Source organism: Podarcis pityusensis (assembly GCF_964106645.2).
Source record: "Podarcis pityusensis genome assembly, chromosome: Z".
NCBI lineage: Eukaryota > Metazoa > Chordata > Lepidosauria > Squamata > Lacertidae > Podarcis > Podarcis pityusensis.
In genome coordinates, this window is record NC_138044.1 from 46,091,962 (window position 1) to 46,117,464 (window position 25,503).

At 44.5% G+C, this 25,503-nt stretch overlaps 2 long non-coding RNA genes across 2 annotated transcripts in view; both read left to right on the forward strand.

Moving 5' to 3' along the window:
* The window catches only part of LOC308468140, a 29,396-nt gene extending 19,958 nt beyond the window's left edge, over positions 1–9,438 (forward strand). Inside the window, exon 4 of the long non-coding RNA XR_013981483.1 lies at positions 9,364–9,438. This is a non-coding gene — a long non-coding RNA (uncharacterized lncRNA). The remainder of the gene's footprint in view (positions 1–9,363) is intronic.
* A 3,408-nt stretch (positions 9,439–12,846) lies between these two features.
* Positions 12,847–18,380, forward strand: LOC308468141. The gene is made up of 3 exons (XR_013981484.1): positions 12,847–12,895; positions 15,091–15,205; positions 17,959–18,380. It is a non-coding gene; the product is annotated as an uncharacterized lncRNA (long non-coding RNA).
* Positions 18,381–25,503: the final 7,123 nt, after the last annotated feature.

Below are 25,503 nucleotides of genomic sequence, written 5' to 3' on the forward strand. Positions count from 1 at the left end.
TTTCTTGTCTCTCCTTGCTATTTTTTGGAAATCTGCATTCAATTTCCTGTATCTTTCACTATCTCCCTCGCATTTTGCTTGCCTTCTTTCCCCCGCTATTTGTAAGGCCTCGTTGGACAGCCACTTTGCCTTCTTGCATTTCCTTTTCATTGGGAGGTTTTCGTTGCTGCCTCCTCTATAGTGTTACGAGACTCCATCCATAGTTCGGGCATGCTGTCCACCAAATCTAAATCCTTAAATCTGTTCCTCACTTCCACTGTGTATTCATAAGGTATTTGACTTAGATTGTATCTTACCGGCCCAGTGGTTTTTCCTACTTTCTTCAGTTTAAGCTTGAATTTTGCTATAAGAAGCTGATGATCTGAGCCACAGTCAGCCCCAGGTCTTGTTTTTGCTGACTGTATAGAGCTTCTCCATCTTTGGCTGCAGAGAATATAATCAATCTGATTTCGATGCTGCCCATCTGGTGACGTCCATGTGTAGAGTCGTCTCTTGTGTTGTTGGAAAAGCGTGTTTGTGATGACCAGCTTGTTCTCTTGACAGAACTCTATTAGCCTTTGCCCTGCTTCGTTTTGATCTCCAAGGCCAAACTTGCCAGTTGTTCCTTTTATCTCTTGATTCCCTACTTTAGCATTCCAATCCCCTATAATGAGAAGAACATCCTTCTTTGGTGTCACTTCTATAAGGTCTTGTAAGTCTTCATAGAATTGGTCAATTTCAGTTTCTTCAGCACCAGTAGTTGGTGCATAAACTTGGATTACTGTGATGTTAAAAGGTCTGCCTTGGATTCCTATAGAGATCATTCTATCATTTTTGAGATTGCATCCCAGTACAGCTTTTGCCACTCTTTTGTTGACTATGAGGGCCGCTCCATTTCTTTTACAGGTTTCTTGCCCACAGTAGTAGATATGATAGTCATCCGAACTGAATTCTCCCATTCCCATCCATTTTAGTTCACTGATGCCCAGGATGTCAATATTTATTCTTGCCATCTCATTTTTGACCACACCCAACTTACCCAGGTTCATGGTTCTTACATTCCAGGTTCCTATGCAATATTTTTCTTTACAGCATTGGACTTTCCTTTCGCTTCCAGGCATATCCACAACTGAGCGTCCTTTCGGCTTTGGCCCAGCCGCTTCATCAGCTCTAATTAATAAATTAATAAATCTAGGATTTTGGTTATTTGTGATGTGATATGAAGGGAGAATGCAAGCTGCAAAGGAATTCCTTATGCAAAACAACCTGGCTGAGCTATGACTATCAAAAGAACAATTGAGGGACTTTAACAATACAAGAGAACTCTTTCCCCCTTGCCCCAGGATTTGGAAGGTTGCCAGAGTAACTGCTGGAGGGGAGCAGTGTTGCTGGGATGAAGGGAGGAAGATGAGCTCAGATCCATCCTGGGCAGGCTGGCTGAAGGCTGCCAGCACTGCTGTGGGGTACCAGCCCCTCTTGAAAGGACTATGATGTAAGATCCGGTACATTTTATTGTCTCAGGAGGACTGTACCACTTTATTCAGACCCTCCAAGTGTCCCTATTTTCTAAGGATGTCCCTGATTTAGAGAAGACATCTCAATTTCTGATTTGATCCCAGAATGTCCTGCTTTTCCTTAGGATGTCCCTATTTTCATTGGAGAAATGTTGGAGGGTATGAAGTTATCCTACCCTCAAGCCGTCTGAAGGCAATCCTGTATAGGGAAGGGTTTTTTTAATGCTAAATGTTTAATTATGTTTTTATATATGTTGGAAGCCACCCAGAATGACTGGGGCAACCCAGAAAGATATGTGGGGTATAAACAGTAAAATTATCATTATGGAATGGGATGTCTCTATTTTCATCAGAGAAATGTTGGCAGGTATGTTTCATTCTGGTGCATGTGCAGACTGAGCCTTAGAATTGAACCTTCAGGGAGAGCAGGTGTTCAAAAAAGACTACTCTAAATGGCAATCAGTGAAGCAAAACAGGGGTTTGAGTAGAAGGCAATGCAGTGAGGTTTCCTGGGGCATTCCATTTCCCAACAAGAGCACATGGAGAGGCAGGGCCTGACCCCAGATGCTCCAATGGCCCTACTTGTTCCCAGAAAACCACTCTCCCTTGGTGGGTTGGTGAAAGGGCTGCCATATGTCCTGATTTTCCAAGACATGTCATGGAATTCACCTCCGAAAATGGCGTCCTGGGTTATTTTTCAGAAATTGGGCAGATGTCCTGGAAAACCAGCAATGGGGGCTCCATAACTCAAAAATAGGCAGTGGTGCTTTTAAAAAGCAATGCCAATATGAGAGGACTGGGTTTATATCTTTATTGGTCAGTGGACACATTTAGAATTTTAAGAAAGCACTGTGGGCACCAGTCACAAAATGGCTGCCATGAGGTCATTGCATAACATAGCATGGCTGCTTTGGGGGCATGGCATACAGCACAAAATGGCTGCCACATTTAAAAGAACAAAGAAAGAGCCAGGACCAGAAAATGGCACAGGCATGCTCCTCACATCGGCTCCCGCCAATGCAAATCTGCAAATGTGTTTCTGGAGGTCTTGCTCTGTCTCTTGCACACGTTTTTCATTTACTCTGCTTGTCGTCCACAGTTTAAAAGTCAACGAGTTGTTCTTTTGGTTTGAAGGTGTATATTTGGCGAAATGCTGCCACAGCTCAAAATGGAAAACAGATGCTGATGTTTGTGAAATAGGCTGTGTATTGCATGGTGCCTCTTGCATTCCTGCACTTGTATGTACATTGTTAAATAGTGGGTAGACATAGCAGACGACACAGCGATTTCTCCAAAGCAGCTTTTTATTTGTAAGCTGGAACAGAACTGAACAGCAAACAGCTCAGCCGGCCTGCTTTTATAGGCAGCCGGCTGTCAGCATTGTAGCAACAACAAGCCAGGGTTTCCCGCCTAAAGTAACTGATGTGGACCTGAGTGAAAACTACATACACAATACTCCTGGTGGCCAGGGTGAGAACTTCAATACATAACATACCTCATGGTTAGAAATCCCCCCTCTCCCCCAAAAAAGAGCTCATGTATCATCACTGCTGATGTACATCAGCAGTTAGGAACTGTTCCCTGCTCCCTGCAAGGGCTTCATTTCCTTTGGAGAAAGTGGTGAGGGCTGCATACCAGTGGTAGACAGGGCCTTACCCAAAGTGGACATGACCAAAACACATACACACAGTCCCCCCACCCCCAAAATCCACAGTGCCTGAGAGACTGCTTTTCCTGTTCTGTTCTGTTTGGCTTGGCCCCGCCCCTCCTCAATTAAACATGCTCTCTTAAACATGATGGAGGTGTCAGATCGAGACTTTTTGGAAGACAATAGGGGTGTTAGAGGCTAGGAAGAGCATTTCTAGGTGATTAAAAAACAACAACCTCAGGGAACATGCCCGTGGAACAAATTTGTCTGGACAAATTAAGATGCAGAGACATGCTGTGGTCCCATACACACCCATCTACCCCGTAAGCAAAGTTGTTAACAAAATTAAAAAGTTTAAAACAAGGGGGGAAGGTGCAGAAGATCTGCTGCCCAATGCAAAATGCCTTCGGCCTTGTGGGACACAACTAAATCTCATGGTGCCACATGTAACTGAATATAACATGGTTCTGATGAAATCCTGCTCCTGTTTTATTTTTAAATTCTACTATATTATTTTTGCTCACTTTAACAAATACAATACAAAAAATACAATTGGGACAATGGGACAACCATGCAACGTCTGCTTGTTTACAATTAGGGAGGAACAAATTACCAATTTTGGATTTTCTCCATTTCTCTTTTTCTCTTTTTACTAAGTTCCATTCCCCACATTCCCATGTCAGTCTGCGAATCCTCAGAAAAACCCAACAGCCTTGTGCAAATTTCCTAACCTTCCCTCTGATATAATGCATTTTAACTCTACTAGTATGTGAATTTATGTGCACGTTGCTGGGCTGGAGAACTGCAGTGCAAAATTCAAAGAAGTGGAACATTTGGAAGATGGCTGTGTTTCAGTTCACATTTTGTTTTGGGAAGTGTGAGAGTGTAGGAAAAATAGTTTTGCTTTTAAATGTGAACTGAATCATTTTTTCCCCTCCATCCCCTACTTACAAGTCATGGAAAACAGGAAGCTTAATACTGAGTCAAACCATTTGTCCATCTAGTTCAATATTGTCTACACTGACAGGGGTCTCCCCCAGCCTTACTTGGGGATGGGCAGACTGAACCCAGAATCTTATGAATGTATGATTGATGTAATACCTGCAATCATTGGCAGAAAGAGAGTTGGATATTTGACAGTGAAACAGTGAGGAGGTGTACAACAAAGAAGCATAAAGCAAAATATTTCTTGCTGACTCTGTGTGTGCTAAGAATCTGTGCCCTTTTTCTAAGAAGTGATCAGAATATTTGACATCCTATTTAGCTGCAGGGAAATCTTATCCATTATTAGGTTATTCCAATCCTTTACAAACTACCCTCTTATTGGGAGGAAACAAGCAATTTAGAATAGAGCTTTTTCTGATGGCTCTCCTTGTTTCTATACACTTTTAATTTTTGACGAGCTTCCTTGGTTAGACTTTGCTTATTCCCCATCTGAGTTACCAACCACCCCAAATCCTAGATGGCTCAGAACATTTATTTTTTTAAAAAAAAAGTTGCAAGAAGCAGTGCTGATCCCTTAATGGGGTATTTTGAGACAATCGAGGGAACATAATGAGCAAAACGAAAGAGGAGAAACAAACCCCTTTCGGCAATGCAGCAGACCTCAGCCCACGCACTTCTCACAGACTGAGAGCAAGTGGGGGGGGGGGGAGAGAGAGAATCTGGCTTGTTTTGCTAGCATCATAGTTTTATTGCTATCATACATTAAGCTCCTTTTTATAAATAGAGGTGATAAAGGCCGGTGGGGAGGAGGGATGTAAGTTTCTCACAACTTCACTGTGTTCATACTGGAAAAGACCAGTGTCAATTTTGCCTTTGAGCATATTAATCTCCATCCCCCCTTACTTGCACACATGTACGTACTAACAAACACACTTATTAGCATATTATTCTGAGTTCTCCCTTACACACCCACACCCCATGCCATACATTTATGTGTTGTGAATAAACAGGGTGGAATCAGTACTCAGGTTTGGGGCGTGGAAGGGAAGAAAGTTTTATGAAATGGATATGCCCAATACCTATGACTTGAGGGGGGAGACTGTGACTTAAAGGGGTGCAGGAAAAGTGGGTGCCATTCAGCCTGCCAACACCCCTTAAGATACCTTCATGCTCCTAGGCACCTTAGATAATGGTGCCTCATCACCAGTACTGAAGTAAGAGTCATCCTCCAGTCTGGTCAATTTTTATACAGGAATTTAGGAAGCTGCCTGTCAGAGGATTGATCTAGGACACCAAAAACATCATTTTTCCATGACAAAGTCCTGCTAAATTCCCCCAGATGTCAATTCTGCCTTTGAAAATCCAGATGTATGGCAGCCCTAATTGATCCATCTTCCTCAGTATTGTCTAACTGGCAGGAGCTCTTTGGACAGAGGTCCCTCCCAGTCTTATCTCAAGATGCTGGGGACTGAACCTGGGACCTTCTGCGTACAAAGCAGATGTCCTGCCACTGAGTTATGGTTCTTTTATCTGCTAATAAATTTGCGACTTCATTACCTCTTTATTTATTTCTAGTGTTGACTCAGTGCTTCACCAGTTCAGTTGTTTGCCTCTGACCTAATCAGCGTTGATCAGAGGAACACAGGAAACTGCCTCGTACTGATTCAGATCACTGGCCCATCTCTGCATCAAGTTGCAGTGGCTTTGCAAGCTTTCAGGCAAGAGTTTCTCCCTAGAGATGCCAGGAAATGAACCTGGGACTTTCTGCATGCAAGGCAGATGCCCCGCTGCTGAGCTATAGCCCCTATTTGGAAATGTGGAGCTACCATCTTACCCACTTCAGAAAGCATGGTATCTTAGCCTAAAGATATAGGGCAGCCCCCTCTGTTCCTGCCCTATAATTGCTCTGGCTGCTATGGAGAAACAAGAGCATTGCCAAGTTACTCATGAGGTCAATGCCTCAGGTTTGTGGCCAATTAATGATGTGATGGGCAGTTATATCTGGGCCCCAGAGTATATCAGCCAAGTATTTTGTTTGTAATAAGGCTCAGTCCTGTGAAGCAAGAAGTCAATGACATTCAGCGTGCACCAAGAAGTACTTTAGACCCCAACACTTTGTATTGCAGATGGGTGAAAATACATGTTTAAATGGCATCAGCTCATGGTTCCCATCCTGCACAGAGAAGAGGTCCTGTCAAGGAGAAGGGCTGTAGCCTAACTCTCTCCCTGAAATACTAATCTTATGTGTGCAGGGAGCTTTCAACAAATTTTAGACCATACATTTACAACACTATGATACCACTTTAAACAGCCGTGGCTTCCTCAAAAGAATTCCAGACACTCCAAGTGGTCCTATTTTCCAGGGACAGTTCTGAATATACAGAAGCTGCCCCAGTTTCTGGTTTGATCCAGGAACGCCCCACTTTTCCTTAGGACAGGGGTCAGCAAACTTTTTCAGCAGGGGGCCGGTCCACTGTCTCTCAGGCTTTGTGGGGGGCCGGACTATATTTTTTTTGGGGGGGGGCTAATTCCTATGCCCCACAAATAACCCAGAGATGCATTTTAAATAAAAGGACACATTCTACTCATGTAAAAACACCAGGCAGGCCCCATAAATAACCCAAAGATGCATTTTAAATAAAAGGACACATTCTACTCATGTAAAAACACGCTGATTCCCAGACCGTCCACAGGCCAGATTGAGAAGGTGATTGGGCCGGATCCAGCCCCCGGGCCTTAGTTTGCCTACCCATGCCTTAGGACGTCCCTATTTTCACTGAAGAAATGTTGGAGAGTATGGAGATACTCCTGAGCCAAGTAGATAAGGAAGTATACAACCTTTAGAAGACTAAACCTGAAGGCAGCCCTGTATAGGGAAGTTTTTATATTACATTATATTTTAATATATGTTAGAGTCCACCCAGAGTGGTTGGGGCAGCCCAGTCACATGGGTGGGGTATAAATAATAAAATCATCATCATCATCATTATGGAATAGGACGCCCCTATTTTCATCGGAACTGCATTTTGTTAAGGGTGCCAAGAGTTCTTAAGAGACTCCCTAGCCCCCTCCCAGAGCAACAATTTCCAGAGTTCCCTGTGAAAAGGGGTTGATTGTTAAACCGCTCTGAGAATTGTTGCTCTAAAAGGGAAATAAGGACCTCCTAACAACTCTCAGCACCCTTAACATACTAAACCTCCTAGAATTCTTTGGGAGTAGCCATGACTGTTTGAAGTGGTATTATAGTGCTTTAACTGGTAAGAATGTGGGGGTTTACCTAAGACAGGGATGCCATACGTCCGAAATTTTCTGGACATTGCTGGGATTTGGCTGTCGGAAACAGTGTGCAGGTGGGAACGGCAACTCCCAGATGCATGGCAACCCACGTTGGAAGTGTAGATTTTGGCGAATTTCCTTAAAAATAGCTCAAAAACTCTGCCAACCTTTTTTTTTTCCTGTCCGGATTTTCACTTTTTGACATATGGCAACCGTACCTTCGCTTCAGCGGAGCATCACGTTACAAAACCTTGGCATTTCCATATGATTACTAAATGCAAACAGTCGCCATAATTGGAAGTGGGTGAGTGGAGGAAATGTCCAGACACCGATTCTATGTGCCAGTGTTTCACTTGATCAAGATATATTTACTTTTAGGAATGCAAAGTGCCCAGTAATTGGTATTGTACATATTGCCCCCCTCCCCCGCCCAGTCTTAAAATTAATGGATCAATAAATTAACAAGTACTATGTTGGCCCGGCTTGAATATCCTGGTGCCAAAGAGTCTTTGCACTTGGCATCGCTCACATCCTGTAATTAAACCAAGCCCACTGGTGAACCTGAGCTGCCTGGGAAGGAGCCACTGCATAATAGAACATGGGAGCAAAGTTGTCGCATTTAAGAGAGATCAGTAATCCATTATGGGCCACAGCCAAGCTGGTGATGCATTGCTGAAAGCGCCCTTTCAATATTGCATGAAGGGAGTCGGCCAAGCAAACCATATTAAAAGCTGGTTTCCTGCTCTTTTGGTAAGGCAGGCGCTCAGTCAGCACTCGCCTCCCCAGCCAGGATCTTGCATGCCACAATCAATAGGGCTGTTCCAAGTCCTCCTAAGAATGGCAGACAACTCGCCACAGAACTATGCTCCAGGTTCTCTCAAGCCTGGAGCTATGGGGATGCTGCAGTCCACAGAAGCAGCTTATCTAGTTCAGTATTGCCTGCACTGACTGGCAGCATCTCTCCAGGGGCTCAAACTGGGGACATTCCCAGCACTACTACATGTGAAGCAAATGTTCTGCCACTGAGAAATGAACCATCAGTTGGAACTCACAAGTTCATGGAAGGAAGCACACCCTTGCCTGGTCTCAGTTCCAAAACTTTGGACTGAGTCGGTCAACTTTGCAGGTTTTTGTTTGGTCTACCACATTAAGTTAGCCTGGATAGCTCAGTTGGTTAGAGCATAGTGCTGATAATGCCAAGGTTGCAGGTTCAATCCCCATATGGGACAGCTGCCCAGTCCTGCATTGCAGGGGGTGGACTAGATACCTCAAGGTATCTCTTTCTTCCAACTCTCCAATTCTAGAATTCCAGTCACTAGCTATGAGTTGGATTCATACTGTATCTTTGGAGATCACACAGGCAGGATCAGACCTAATGGTAACCATAACTTGTAGTGAGTCAGACCATCATAAAGGAGTAAATTTCAAAGAGTAGCTGTGTTTCAGTCCACAGATTGTTTCAGAAAGTGCAAATTAGGTAAAATTGCCTTTAACCTCGTCTCAATTATTGTAATGCACTCAGTGTGGGCCTACACTTGGTCCTGGCCCAGAGATGCCAAGGATAGGAGCCAATTCCCTGGGACTGAGGTCCCTTGCGCACCCCCCAATAAAGTATCTGAGGGGGCTGCCCCCCCCCCAGTTGATGGGCATTGCCATTCAAATTGTGTTTTTGTGCTGTGTCACATGATCGAGTATACAGGGCAGGACTTATTTGGGGGCCCGAATATTTTATTCACGTTGGCAGCCCTTACACCAAGCATTGCCACCCTACCTGTATAACCAAGCAATTCTAAAATATAGATGCGCTTTTACTTTTTCAAGATTGAATGTATTGCCCTGGGCTGTACTTGAGGGATGATTCCAACAGATTCCACACACAAAAACGCTTATGTCCCTGTGGAGGTGGCAGTAATGAATCGGTGGCACATGCCCTTCTGGCTTGCATGCTTTATAAAGACTTGAGGTATAAGATTATCACCCTTCTTTCATTGTCCATTCCAGGTCGCCCAGCCACTGCCACAGTGTCCTTTCTCTTGGGAGATCAAGATGAGAAGGTGACAGCAAAGGTTGCAAGGTATTTTTATATAAAATAAGATAAAATAAAATGCATTTTTATTGGGTTTCTTTGTTATAGCAAATTGCAAATACAATTATCCAAATTTTATATTTTACAATCCCCACCCTCCCATTGACTTCCTTCATCTTCCCTTTCTGGTTTATTTCATTACTTGTTATCTTCTGCAAGTTAAATAACTATACATGTTGTTACACTATCTTTCATCATATTCTGCTTAAAGTTGTGAAACCTGCCAATGAGTCCATCTCTTTTTGTTGTTTCTATAGGTAAGTTGTGAAAGGTTCTCAATCTTTTTTAAAATCACTATTGTCCTTTTCATGTACATTGTCTGTTAACTTTGCTAATTCTGCATATTTCATCAATTTTTCTTGCCATTGTTCTTTTGTTGGTACTTCTCCTGTCTTCCAGCCTTGTGCTTACAAAACTCTTGCCGCTGTTGTAGCATACATAAATATTTTTCTTTTTTCTTTTGGCCGTTCTTGACCTGAAATACCCAGCAAAAAGGCTTCTGGCTTTTTTACAAATGCCATTTTAAACATTTTTTTCAGTTCATTATATATCATTTCCCAAAAATTCTTTACAACTCTACATTCCCACCACATATGGTAAAAAGTGCCTTCCTTCTCTTTGCATTTCCAACAATTTTTTGATCCTGTTTTATCCATTTTTGCCATTTTTACCAGTGTAATATACCATCTATACATCATTTTCATGTAGTTCTCTTTCAACAATATGCAATCCGTGAATTTCAGATTCACTTTCCATAATTTTTCCCAATCTTCAAATTGTATATTATGCCCCAAATCTTGTGTCCATTTAATAATTGCCAGCACATAACTCTACAAAGCTTGAACTAGTTGCTCATATACTAGTTGGTTAGGTTCAAGGTTCCTGTATTAATTTACAAGGACCACCTGATGCTTTTTATATCCCTGTTCAATTTCCTAGGTTTTCAGCGGAGTCACTGTTAATGGTCCCCATAGCTTGGATGCACAGCTTAGATCCAAAAGAGTCTTGTGTTCAGTATTATGGTCCAATTTTGTTTAACTTGCCTCCAGTTGGAGTCAGACAGGTCCTCTCCTTCTTGAACTTCTCTCACTTCCTGAAGGCCTATTTTTATTATTATTTATCCCAGCAGGTTTTTAAAATCAACTCTAATTTCACAGTTTTCACTCATCTTTTGCCCTCTACAGCTGGTCTCCTGTGCACTGCTTAGAGATGACTGTGATTATGCGGTATGTAAATTGCTGAAATAAAACTAAAAAGTGAAATAAATGTGAACTGAGTTGAATATCTTCCCTCATCCTTGTCTGCAAATCATGGTAACTCGAGGCTTTGTTGCTGCTGAAGCAATTCATTATGGGTCAATGCAGCAGTGCTCTTGAGCAACCCCCATTCATTTCAATGGGGCTTGAGCAGGAAAACTTTCCATTGCATAGTTTTTATCAGCAAGAGGAGCCACCTATGCCTAACACAATAGATGTTGGAGTGGCAATGGGGAGGGGGGCGATAATTGCTTTTTCTCTTTTTAGTCCAGACAAGAATCCTTGTTAACCCTTCACTCACCCCACCTTTTGACAGTCCCTTAATAAGAAGCCTGTTTGGGAGGACAGCAAAGAAGCCTTGGCTTAAAATTGGCTACAGAAGCTGGCAGCTCTTCTTAGTAGGTGTCAAAAGCGTATGTCCAATTATAACACTACATCCATCGCAGATGGGAAGAGAAGCAGATGGCTATCAGGGGACTCAGATGCCATTTTGAGAGAAGGAAGGAGGAGGAAAGAAAACTGCATTTGTTTGCCCTCTGTAGAAATTAAATATTGGTCTGTTTGATTAGAGACGGATGCAGGGATATAACTGGCCAATGAGACAGAAACAGTCTGGGGTAGCCTGGCTCACTTTCTACAACTGGGAACCTATGGGAATAGAGGGGGGGGAGGACATACGAAGCTGCCATATACAGAGTCAGACCATTGGTCTATGTTAGGGCTGCCATACGTCTGGATTTCCCTAGATGTTACCAGACATCCGGGGAAACTTTTCGAAAGGCAGATCTTAGGCAAATCAATCGAGAAACCTCTCTCTCTCTCTTTGCATTTTTGTGAAAGCTCAACAACTTTCGGGTTTGTGTAGGGGCCTCTTTCAGCCATATCTGGAGACGCCGCTGGAGATTAGACTTTCTGCATGCAAAGCAAATGTTCTACCACTGAGCTACAGGGACACTGTTCAGTCTTTTCAAAGCTTTCCTCTGCAATCAAGAGGGCTAGAAACTTGACGGGGGGGGGAAGCAACCACCCTTAGTGGGCTTTACTGTATATTCCAACCTCTCCTCTGGCTCAGCTGCTAAACTGCATGTGTGCAAAGTAAAGTCACAGAAGCACAAAAAGTACATTGACACACATCCTGTCAGTATGATTATTTATTAGATTTTTGTCATAGGATATGGTTTTTTTAAAGCATGGGATCCTAACAGGATCATTTACTTAACTGCCACCAATAGTAACAGTGTCAAACTGAAATGTCAATTCATTCCGCCTTGAGCTGAAACCCACTTGGTTCAAAAGTAGTCATACTGCAAGAAACATCTAATAGGTAGTCTTGTCCAGAGCATTTTAGCAATTGCCTCATTACATGTGTGCCCTAATAAGAAATATGTTTCCCATCTTGCCTTCTGTACATCTGAGAAATTGGCATAGCCGATCAAGCAGAAGCCATTGTGCTCAATGTCAGAGTTATCTGGGTCTTTAATGAGTCTCTGGGGGGGTCTGCAATGGATTTTGCTGCCAATTTAATGTTCAGCTGCTCACTGCAAGGGAGGGGGGTGGAGAAAAAGAACGGGAAATGGATTTGGTGCTGCAAATTGTATCCACAACATGCTATCCAAAAACCTCTATCTGGTCCAGCATCTTCAGGCATTGCTGGTGTGCAGTCTCCACGATAGCATCAGGTATGCAAGTTTCATGGACCAGTTGCCCTAAAAGGAAGTGTTTCATGAACCATCTTGCTGAAAGAAGAGATGCCTTGTTCAGATCTTGGCAATCTGTTATGCAGAAAAATAGAAAACTTCTTTATGCTTGGTTTGATTATTTGTCCATTGAGCTCAGTATTGTCTGTTCTGGCTAAAAGTGACTTTCTGGCATCTAAGATGGGGATCTTTCCCTTCATCTGCTGTCTAATTCTCTTATCCACTGCATGCAATGCATGTACCTAAAGGTTGAGCAACGGGTTAACTCATTCAGCTGTGTTCCTAGCAATAATATAAAATCATAGACTTGGAAGAAATTCTGAGGACCATCTAGTCCAAACCTCTGCAATGCAGAAATATGTATAGTTGGCTAATTTCCCAAAGCAAACTTAAAGAACAACGCCCCCCCCCCCAAAAAAACCCACCCACCTAAATGCTGGTGGCTGAAAAGAACAGGAGAAGAGAACCCGTCACTAGAGGGACAGTAAGCACGGGTAGGGAAGCACAATCTTGTCTCTTTCAGTTTTGCCCAGTTTCTCATTATTCCAGTCTTAAATTCCATTCATCCATTTCTGAATTACTTTGCCCTAAATATATTTGGTAGCAAAGTGCTAAGTCAAATACTCTGCGATGTTGAAATCTGGAGCTCTGTCCTGAACTCCATTAAAGTTTTGGAAACAATGCAGAATAACTTTTTTGGGAAGCTATACTCTCTATCATCAAGAATATCAGCAGCTCTTCTTCATACTTAATCTGAGTAGCCAACAATTAAGGCAATAGCAGACTGCACTCAGTTAAAGTATATTAAAAGAATTGCTACTATGCCCATTGAGTGTTTTCCTGCACTGTGCTATATGGAATTGAGTGATACCAGAGTTGGTTGTTTTAGACTATTACTAATTTCCAGAACTGAGCTCTGCTTGGGCCTTGAATAAATGTCAGCTAAGGGATTGCCTCTTCTGGATAGAACTCAGAAGGGACCTACAGCTAAATAGAAACACAGCTTTTCCCCCCTTGGTATGCACTCTCAAGAACAGGGCATTTTACAGCTAGTTATCTGACCAAACTTTCACCAGTTTCCTCGGGCTGCATTTCCAAGTGATGCTCACTGCAGTCTTGGATGGCTGTACACAGACAAACTTTGTATCTGTGGACAACCTCAGGTACAAAACTTTACTCATTATCTGTTAGGCTGCCCCTTGTGTAGAGACCCAAGAGTTCACTTTACACATGCAAGCAGATACACCCCAGCATAAATTGTTTGGTTTCTTTCGAGAGGCACTAATAGCTTTGCAATACAGAGAGTGGCCTTCTGTACACTGGCTGCATAAAATAAAATCAGGAAAAAGGAGTTGGATAAAATCACTATAAGTTGTTTTGGTGATTCGGAGGTTTAATCTGAAATCAAGCTATGTATGTTCTGTATTATTTTATTAATAATATTGCTACAGTTTTGTATGGTCTTTGGATGGAACACTAAACTTATGAACTGAACAGAAAATGTGTATTCATTTTCACATGTATTCCTCCTAACAGGCACATTTTTGTGTGCAATGTTGCCTAAGACAGACATTCCCCACGAAGCAATTTCCTCTAGTGCCATTTTGCCCATTGTTTCCACTAAACCTGTGTGTTTCAGTATACACTAACCTTCCAATGCTTTCTTCTTGGTATGCTTAAAAAAAGAAAGATATGTATCAGAAAATTCAGAAGAGTGAATTCCAAAGGATAGCTGAATTTTATGTGACATTTCAGTTCAAGACATGAAAACGGGGCAAGTTAACTTGAAAACTGGAACCAAATTAATTTCTCCTCTTTCTGTAGTATATGGAAAGATTGAATCATTGTTAACCTCGGGGAAGGGGCACAGCTGGAATTGCCAACTCAAGTGCATGCTTTGCATTGCAAAAGGTCCTTCAATTTAAAAGGAACTCAAGTAGCAGAACTGGAAGAGAGCGTTCTGTCTGAGGCTCTGAAAAGGTACAGCCAGCCAAGAGTAGAAAAGGCTGGGATGAGTGCACCAGCGATATGACATAGTATGTAGAAGCTTCGTGTGTTCCTATTTAGCTTGCCCTCCTTTGATCAGAATTCATTTCCATGTTGACATTTAAAATGTATCGACTTTCTTCCAAATCAGACGAGGAACAGAATGTTGAATATGGTACATCACGACATTGCAAAGTTTCAAAAGATCTAATGTCATTTAAAATGGTAATTAAAATATTGCGTCCCACCTTTTGAACCAAAAAGTCTCCCCACAAAGCAACTAACTGTGAGCTCAAATACTGCTAAGCCAGAGATGTGGATCTTGTGGCCCTCCAGCTGTTACTGGACTTCAACTCCCATTATCCATGACCATTGGACCATGCTGACTGGGGCTGAGGGGCGTTGGAATCCAAGAACTGCTGGAGGGCCACAGGTTCTCTGCCCCTGCTGTGCAAGAATAAAATAATGGACGAAACATTTCCTTAGGCTCTAGAATGAACAGATATAACCTCTGCAGAGAAGTCCCACCCCCCAATGACAGGAAAGAATGCTAACTGGTGAAAGTCTCTCTTATCTAGAGGGCTGTAGATAAGAAGCATCAAGGCATTGCCAGTTCCATGGGACAAGGGTTGTGAATGGTTGCTTGGGGTTATCATAAATATAAGCAGCATAATCTCTTCTGGCTGTTACTATTTTCATTCAGGAAGAGCTTTCGGGTATCAAAACGTTAACCTGCTGCGAATTAAAGTGGCCTTTTGCCGCTTCAATCAAAGCCCACTGAAATTGACAGAAGTGTTTCCATGGCGTGTCCCATGCAGGTACTGTTGTGGTGGTGGGGGGGGGCCTTATGTTTTCCACCTATTCCATTTTGGCCTGTGCCCCACTTTTTTAAAAAGAAAGAAAGATGTAAATGGATTAGCAGAGCCTCCTTCTTTCACCACCAAGCAACCACAGTTTGCCCTACTAAGAATTTAGGAGAAGGGTTTCATTCCAAGGCTTATAATACTCAGGCTGGACTAAATTTTTGAGCCACTGGAAGCTCTACCTTAATCTCAAGTACGGGGGTTTGGATTCTGCATTGAAACTGCCTCCTCTTTTTTTGCATCTTGGTCATGAGGAGCAAGTCAGCTGGTAGATGCCATTCACACATACCCTTTATGCTCTCATTCTGTGAAGCATCCTATGAAACTCCTCGCAATCAATCCTACAATTCTCAGAGTTGCTTAACTGGCAATCCTTCTTTGCAAGGAACTCTGGAAGTTAAAGCTCTGTGAGATGTATAGGGGTCCTCTCAACAACCCTCAGCACCCTTAACAAACTACAGTCCCCAGTGTGAAGTCCTAAAATCCAGGTATAACTAGGATTCTTTGAGTTGAAACCATGACTCTTTAAAAGCGGGACCATGGTGCTCTCTCCCGGGATTCTCCTCATCTAGACACAAATGCAGCTTCTTCTCTTGTCACCCAGAAACAAGTCTCATCTCCTTGTGGCTGAGCCAACTTTAGACTCCACCTCTCGCCTCATGGCGCCTCTGTTTTCTGTCTCTGCCATGACTCTCCTCGTGGCTCCTGCCCCCTCACCAATCTGTCTTCACATAGTTGCTCTGTGGTCCCTCATGGCTTGTGCTATAAATGTGCTATAAATGTATGGGGTGTACACAGCCTGGAACAGCTTCCTCAGCTTTAGAATTCAGATCCCATGTCAGTGTTGGGGAGTGGGGAGGATGGGGAACTGTGCTGGCAACTCAGTAGGACTTTGGGATCACCATGGGCACCATATATTGATGGGTACAAGTCAGGGTCCTATATTCCTTGAAGAAGGGCAGACGCTTAATATTAAACCATGCCAGCTGAAAGGATTTCAGAAAGGTTAGAGAAGTGTCAGGGAGGATGGTGTTGTAAATAGGTGGGTGGGAGGGAGGGGAGTTGAAGAAAGAGCCTATCCCCCTCCCCACAACTCTTTCTTGAGTTTCATAGCAGAGGTGCGAATAAAACTCAAGTCTCTGTGGCTCATTGTAGCTCACATGCTGAGCCTCTACATAGCACCTTGTCTCTTTCTTCTAAAAGCTGACAGCAATTATTCCTGAGGGAATAATTGCCAGCAGGCACAGTTCACCTAAGTGGTCTTTTTAACATCTGGGGGTCCTTACAAGTTTATTGGTGATGCGGGGTTCCGAGTGACAAAATCAATTGTTGTTTTATTTTTATTTTTTTCTGTCAGCTATCGAGGTGAGGCAGGCACAGGAGCCCCAAGAAAACAAAGTGTTGGCAACTCAAGTGGATAGGAGGGAATAGACCTAGATTTCCCTCCTGGGTCTTCAGCTGTTCCCCTGAGCTGCCTCCTCAGGCTGGGGTTGCTCCTTAAAAACATTTGTAGTCCACCCTTCGTGTGCACTAGGGAGGGTTGCTCCAGAGAACTGGGATGCTAGATCTCCCATGGCAAATGCAGGGACAGGGAGGGCTACCACCCAACAATATCATCAGGGACTTTCACTGGCATCTGCCTGGCAGTTTCATTCCTGACTTCAGCCTGCCAACTTCCACTGGCTTCCACCTTTGAATAGCCACTGGGCTGGTTCATCCTTCCACCCTGTACCTGGAGCTGGCTCCTGTCACATAATTCCCAGGAATGTCACATCTGGCGGGCTACCTATGCCAGTCCAATGCATCCAGACACATACCATTCGCCTCAACAGCATTCAAAACCTCCCATTCACACATGGAGACACATTCACTCATCAGCTGCTCTCCATTCACACACGTATATGCCCCCAGCTTCAGTCCACAAATATCCACACAGTTTCTGTCAACGGGCTTCCAAAGCTGAGTTTGAACCTGCTTACATCCCAAACAACAGTCTGTTTCAGGAATTGCAGTGTCCACCATTATCCAAATGTGAATGCTACTGGCTTCCATTTCCCAACATTTGCCAGCTTCCACCAGGTCCATCGCCAGACATCAGCCAGCCTCCAGCCATGGAGACCTTCAAGGCACAAACCCACTCATCATGCCACAGCCTCCCACTGCCAGATGATCTCCTCCTTCGCCAGTGAAGTACTTAGCCTCGGGAGACTCCTGGAAGGCCACCCTCAGCCCTCAGACTAGAGGTTCCCCATCTTGGTCATAAATAAATGGTTTTTAAAATTGGCGTTTCCACCATTAGTCATTCTCAGAGTAGACCCATGGAGTCAATAGACCAAGCGTGAGGAGGAGGAGGAGGTAGGTGGCAGGAAGTGCCACCTGCCTGGGCTGGCTGCACAAAGGCAGGCAGGTGAGGGACTGGCCAAGGGGAGACTGGGGTTGATGGGGGTGTTAAGGTCAGCAGAGGTGGGGGCCTCTTAGTAGTTCCATCACCCTCAGAAGTGCAGTGGCCCAGGAGAGGGCATCCTCCTCCTGAGTTGTGGAATTCCCTCTCCACAGAGGTGCATCAGGTACCCTCGCTATATAACTTATGACAAATGTTGAAGACGTGTCTCTTTACCCTGATATTTGATATCTGAGGTGTGTGTTTTCTGGGCCCTCCCAATTCCTGTGACTAATTTGTTTTAAATGTTTTTAATACTGAATTTTAGACTGCTGCAGTCCACCCTGTGATCTGCTGGTGAAAGCAGGTACAGAACAACAAGACTTGCTGCTCTCCCACATGACTGCCTTCGGACCTGCCTCCCACTGGCATGTGACCCCCCCCCAGAAGATATTGTGGCCCTCGGGCTGAGGAAAGCTCCTCCCCTTCTTGTTTTCAGTGAGGTTTATAGGTGGGATGTGTTGTTCATTATAGGTCATCCTGGTTCAAATGGAGACACCCAGATTTATCTATATAAAATGCATTTCAAGACCTGCACAAGAGAAACTCCTTTTCATACAAAAGCAATTCCTTGTTCTTGACACATCTTGGCTCCTCCAGCATGTGGGGGAAGTCAAGCGTGCATCAAACTGAAGTTGGGCAGTTCTAAGGGAGAAACAAATCAACCACAGCCTTGATTCTGTCCATCCAAGCAAACCCAGATGGGTAGGCAAAGCCTGGGGGTGAAAAGAAGAAGAAAAAGCAATGTTTGCTCCTAAAACGCCTTAAGTAATTATATTTTAGCATAGGCTTTTTAAAAAAAATGCTACAGATTAGTTTTGGCGGCCTTAGTGGTTGTGGGGGAGCTGTGTTGTTATTCCATTAAACAGGAACATATGTAAGCCCTAAGCCAGGATGTATATCAGCTTCCAGCCAGCTTAATGTCTCCTGAATAATAGAAATTTAAAGTTGGAAGCCTCAGACGTCACACAGTGAAACCCTCTGCTCAATGCAGGATCTGCAGTGCAGGATGCAACTAGGGGAAACAGCCATAGCTCATCCATACACCATCTCTTTTGCATGTCATAGGTCCCAGCATCCCCAGGTAAGGCTGGGAGAGAATCCTGTCTGATTTGGTATAAAGGTGTGGCTTGTGGTGCTTATTTAAAGGAAAGAGAGCAAGTGCAAAGCCTTTTGTGGTCCTGGAAGTGATGAGATATCTCAGGTTAGCTACTTAGTTGAACCTCAAAACTAGCCAGGTGATAGCTCAAGAAATACCATGTCATTTCCCCCCCTTTAAAACAGTGAAATGCTGGTTACTGTAAGGTGCTTCCTGCCATCTATTAGAGAAGGGCCAAAGTCATAGGTAGAGCATCTGCTTTGCATGCAGAAGGTCCTAGTTTCAATCAACAGCATCTCCAGTTAGGGCTGGGAGAGACCTCCTGCCTGAAATCCCAGAGAGCCACTCCCAGCCAGTAAAGACAATACAGAGATAAATGCACCGAGTCATAAACTTTCCCATGTTCCTTCCCAACTACAACATCCCTGGAAGATTGCCAGTTCAGCCTCTGCCTAAGTACCTCCAGCAAAGATAATCCCATCACCTCGCAAGGGAGAATCTCCCCCTGCCAAAGAGAGCTTATTGTTAGGTAGTTTCTCCTAATGATTACCTAGAAACTGCTTCCTTGCAATTTCCTCTCATTAATTCTAGTTCTGCCCTCTTGAGCAACCAGTGACAAGCCTCCTCCATCTTCTGTATGACAGCCCAACAGATATTTGAAGACAGCTGTCATGTCTCCCCTTAATTTTTTCTTCTTCAAGCTAAACCTACACCCAGCTCATTCCACTTTTCTTCAGTAGGACTTGGTTTTCCAGACAGACCCTTCACCATCCTAGCTGCCCTCTTCAGGACATGCAACAGTTTGCAAATGCCATTCTTAAAATGTGGTATCCAGAACTGGACACAGTCCTCCAGATGAGGCTTGAAATATAATTGCATCTCATTGAGATGCCTCACTTCCTGGTTGCACCTTTTTGGATCTCCTTATGACCTTGCATGCCCCTTGCATTGAAGCCCTCTCATTTGCCAGTGTTCTTCTTCCAATGTGGCATCCTGGGATCCTTAACCCTCTCCTGACCCTGATACTTTAGGAAAGGGGGAGGGGTTAACTTGGTAAACCAGATTACACAATGAAATAAAGAGAGCAAAATAGCGCTATAGTCAACACTAGCTGAACTGGCAAGTAGATTCTCCTCCACATCCCCAGAGAAGGGCTATAATTTAAAAGGTAGCAGCTTTGAGGCACAAAATAAGGTTTCAGTCTGCCCTCCTGTTAGAAGGGGCAGCCTAGAAACAGTAGCTTCCTTTAAACCCATTTAGTGGCCCTAGTATCCCAGAGCAAGTCACAACCATTTAAAGTACAACATCAAAAACAGCTTAAAAGAAATCACAATCACAAGGCGTATGCCTGAACATATATACCTCAGGTGTCAAAGGACAAAGAGGTGCATCTTTGGTGTTTATGGTCCACCTTCAAGGGGCTTAAGGAGACATGCATGGTTCCCCTCATTCTCATTTAATCCCCATGACAACCCTGTGGGGTAGGTTAGGCCAAGAGGCAGCGACTGGTCCAAGGTGAAGTTCATAGCTGAGTGAGGATTTGAACCCTGGTCTCGCAAACTTTAACCACTGTACCACACCAGCTCTTCATTGCATGAGCCCACTAAACATTAGTACATCCAGCTCAATATTGCCTACACTGACTGGCAGCAGCTCCCCAGGGTTTCAGGCAGTGATATCTGCTAGCCTTACCTGGAGATGCCAGGGATTGAACCGGGGCATTCTGCACCATGCACGTATTGGGAGCTGAATGATGAAGAGGACAGAAAGAAAAGAGAAAACAGTGCTTGCCTGTACAGCTGTAATGCTCACTTCAGTGGCGTTGCAGAATGTGGGGTGAGTGAGAAGTTTAGCATGAAGGGAAACATCAAGGGGAATAAAAGTCGGCTGGCAAAGAGAGACCTGAGGGAGAGGAGGGAGGGGAAGGGAAGAGTGTGCAGCTGAGATGAGGGAAAGTGGGTGCATAGTAACAGACCTGGAAGGAGCCTGCTCTGACAAGAGACTGTGATCCAATTAGTGGCAAATAACTGACATCCTTGTCATGTAACCAACAGTGATTTCGGGTTGGGTTCTTTGGTGACTTTGTTTATTCATTGTTATCATTGTTAATTAATTGGGTATCTTAACTGTTTCAATCCATAAAGAAATACTGCTCAAGATGCCATTAGACTCAAAGATTGATTGCCTGTCTGTCTCTGTTGAAACTGAGCACACAAGAGGGCTGGCTAGATCTGAGCACAGCGCCACCTAGTGGTGGGAGAGAGGGGGCTAACTTCTATCATTACAGCATGCAATAGGAAGGAATGACGTGAAAAGAGGTCTCTGGGCCTCATTCAGCACCCAGAGGCTTTGAGAGCATGACCTGGAAGATGCACAACTCATCTGGGAAGGATGCAGGTTGGTTTCCAGGCACCCCGGGGCTCCTGGGCAATTGATGGAGAGGGCCAGTGACTCCCAGATTGGACATCTGCCTTGCATGCAGAAGGTCCCAGGATCAATCCCCAGCTTCTGCAGGTAGGGCTGGGAGAGCCTCTGCCTGAAGCACTGGAGAGCTGCCAGTCAGTGCAGACAATACTGGACTAGGGGGACCCAATGTCTGACTTGGTCTAAAGCAACTTCTCATGTTCTGGTGTTCCTAAACCAGTGAAGGCTCAAAAACCAAATCAAAAGGTTTATTTAGGGCAAAGGCTAAAAAGAGGAAAATGGGGGAAACAGTAGGTGGTGTTCAACTAGGTTTTAATCAAGAGCATACCCATTGAAATTGATGAGCATGACTGAGTTCAGTCCATTCACTTCAGTAGGTCTACTCTAAGTAAAACCTAGTTGGCTACCACCCAGTATGCATAACCAAAAGGAAAGTAAAATACTTACCTGGATTATTGGTCTACCTAATCCATTGTTTCCCAAACTTGGGTCTGCAGCTGTTGTTGGACTACAACTCCCATCGTCTCTAGTTGGCAGGACCAGTGGTCATGTATTATGGGAACTGTGGTCCAAAAAGAGCTGGAGGCCCAATTTGGGAAACACTGTTCTAGTCCTATAGTAGGCAAATGAACATAGCAAAGAGTTATGCCTAAGGTCACCCCCACAGGGGTAGCCTGATCATAGCTGTCAACTTTCAGATTTGAAAATAAGGGATCAGCAGCCTCACCTGCCCCAGAGACAGTCTACGGGATATCTAACAATCCGGGATAGCCGTGGGAAGCAGCGGGAAATGGCGCTGAAATAAGGGAATTTCCCACAAAAAAAGGGAAGGTTGACAGCTATGAGCCTGATGGAGTCCATCTAAAGCAGTTTCCTATGTTCCATTGCTATAGCCTTGTCCTCCCTGTAGAACGGGGGTGGGGAACCTGTGACTACATCGGATACTGCCTTGTACCAAGTCTGACCATTGGTAAATCTGTGTTGTTGGCACTGGCTGACAGCTGCTCCCCAGGCAGGGAACACCCCCAGCCTTACCTGGAGATGCTAGGGATTGAACCTGGGGTCTTCTGCATGCAAGGCAGATGCTCTTCCACTGCGATCCTTCATCATCACCACTGCTGACCCTCATGATCTCTGACCTTATGGGGGCTAGAATCCAAAATTTCTGGATGGCAGCACTTTGGGTGCCTCTTGCTTAGGAGGAAGAAAAAACTAGACAAATACAATTATCCTTTTCATCAAGAGGCACAGAAGCACACAAAACAGTGGCAATACACAAACGAAGAGTTAACAAAAAGAAATGCTGCTTCCTTAACAAACCTTATTTTTTATTATTCTTCTTTCACGAGAAGAGGAATGAATAGGCACCACACATTTCATGCAGACACATCAATCTCTTTATCCCAAGACAAGCCTACTCTAGCTTTGTACTAGACCTAATTAGGTTTTAAATGAGATTCCAGCACCCATAATAGCATATTCTGATTGTTCTTTTTATATTGCGCAGGTCCCGAACATTCCTCAAGTCTACATTATTAAACACCAAACCACCACCTGTTCACATTCACAGGGTGAGGCCACGCATCGCAGCCTCGCAGCCCACCCTCACGCAACATTCCGCCTCCCACCAAGATACATCAGCTGGTGTTTAGTGCATGCACAGCCAGGCCTGTGCGATTGTCATGGTCTACAAAATCTTAAAGCATTGCAATCTATAAAAATTAAGTGCATGGTGACCTGTTTGCATGATTTTTGCTCACAGCAGGGATGTGTGTGTTGGTTGCGCATGGATAATTTTAAAAATAATTATTTTCCAGACTGAAGATGGTAAAAAACTGTATTTCAGGCTTGGGCACTGGGAATACTATGTAGTGTTTGTTTTCCTAAAGACTCCTATGCATTAGGAGAATAAGAACATAAGCAGAGCCTGCTGATCAGGCCAGTGGCCTGTCTAGTCCAGCATCGACACAGTAGCCAACTAGATGCCTGTGGGAAACCCACAAGCAGGACCTGAGCACAAGAGTCCTCGCCCCTCCTGTGGCTTCCAGTAACTGGTATGCAGAAGCATTCACGCTCCCAATTGTGGAGGCAGAGCATAGCCCCCGTGGTTAGCAGCCCTGATAGCCTTTTCCTCCACAAATAGTCCAATCCTCTTTTAAAGCCATACAGGTAGATGACTGTTGCTGACTCTTGCAGGAGCAAGTTGCACAGAAGAATGTTGTGAGTCGAGGACCCACCACCCGCATAGGAGTATAATAAGACACAAAGACACATTATTTTAGGTTAATGGGCAAAATTAGGCCACAACTTTTATTGGTTACAGCATGTGAGTAGTATTTGCTTAGGCACTGGATGAAACAGCAATACAAGACTCCACCCCGCTCAGCAGGGAGTCATATCAGGGTTAACAACCAATGGGAGGAGCTTGTTGATGCAAATACATCTGGAAGCTCCCCCATGATGTCACCAGGGGTTGTGCCATGGCCCTAGCCACCAGCAGGGCATTGAACAGGATCCACGATCGCAGGATTCCTTTAGCAGAATACCCAAAAGAGGAGGGGTAGATGATGGCCCATACCCAATCCTCCAACACAGCACACATATTCCAATGCCTAACTTCCAATACCAGAAAGTTGTGACAAATTGCTATGAGGTAGGCGAAAAAAATGAGAGGCTGGTGCCAATTTGCCAAATGGATAAAAAAAGTCCTACCAGGCCCCTTGGGCAACCAAGGCAACCATCTGAAGTCCATAGCAAGGTCAATATGCAAAAGAAGCTGACCTAAGAGGGAGGGAGGGAGGGAGATCCGAAGAAAGCAGGAACAGACTGGGAGCTGAGCACTGCCACAGCTGTTTAAATGTGGCTAGCACCACCCACCAGCTGGCCCTGTTGGCCAGCTGAAAGGTTTGGCCACGGCAGCAGAAGATATCAGGAGCAGGGAGCTGAGTACGCCTTCCTACCCCTGTGGGAAGCTGCTCCCGCTCACAACCCCTCCCCTCTGGGAGGAGGAGAGGCCCTGCTGGATTAAATCAAGGGTCCATCTAGCCCTGTGCCCTATTTCTCACAGTGACCTATCAGATGTCCAACAATCATGGTGACCAGTCAAGAGCCAACAAACAGGGCTTGAAAGCAACAGCCCTCCTCCTTTGTCTCCAGTGTCTGATATTCTGCAATATACTGCGCCTGTAACATGGAGGTTTCTATTCCTATCATGGCTAATTAAAATGTAAGGTTGGTGCTGCTAGATCAGACTACATCTCTCAGAAGCCCACGAGTAGTCCTTGAAACCAGAAGCCATGTTCTGCTGCGCAGATGATGCCATTTCCCATCAGACAGAGTCTGAACCAAAAGTCCTGGTATCCTAGTTTGGACTGCATAGTCTGGATGGTGGAGGAAGGCCTGACCACAAACCTCAATAACTACAGGGGCCGGGAGGAATAAACAAACCTTGGTGGGACACCAGTGCTAGGACTCAGCCAGGGAGCCGGCAGAATCAGGAGATGCAATGAATCCAGACCAACCACAAAAATATCAGTTAAAGGCTTGCCAAAATCACCCGAGGGCCTTCTCGGTAGTGGCGCCCTCCCTGTGGTGGAATGCCCTCCCTTCAGATGTCAAGGAGATAAAGAATTATACAACTTTTAGAAGACATGTGAAAGTAGCCCTGAATTGGGAGGTTTTTAACGCTTGTTGTTTTATTATGTTTTTAGATATGCCGTTAGCCACCCAGAGTGGCTGGGGAAACCCAACCAGATGGGCAGGGTATAAATAATTAAATTATTTTTTTTTATTACTGTTGCCCCCAGGACAGAAGAACCTAAGAAGAGCCTGCTGCATCAAGCCTGTGGGCCATCTTGTCCAGTATCGTGCTCTCGCAATGGCCAACCCAATGCCCATGGGAAGCATGCAAACAGGACCCGAGAGCAACAACAACTCTCCTGACTCCCAGCAACTGATGTTTAGAGGCATATCGCCTCCGGCAGTGGAGGTGGCAGAGTCAACAACACACCTGAACTGAAGCCCAGAGCAGAATTGTGTGGCTGGCAACAGAAAGGCCTGCTCAGGAGGAGACATCATAACGTCAAATGGCCTCCAGAGAGGGGCCTCACAGTTGTTCCACAAACTGCTGGGGAAACACGGGTAGCTATAAAACATTTTGTTTGCTGCCTGACTATTACTAGTGGAACATGAAGGGGTCAGAGAGCAACTCCCCTGTGGGGAAAGATTACCACCTCAGGGGCTTTTAAGCTTACAAAATAATCTAGTAATAGGGTTGGGATATGAAAAATA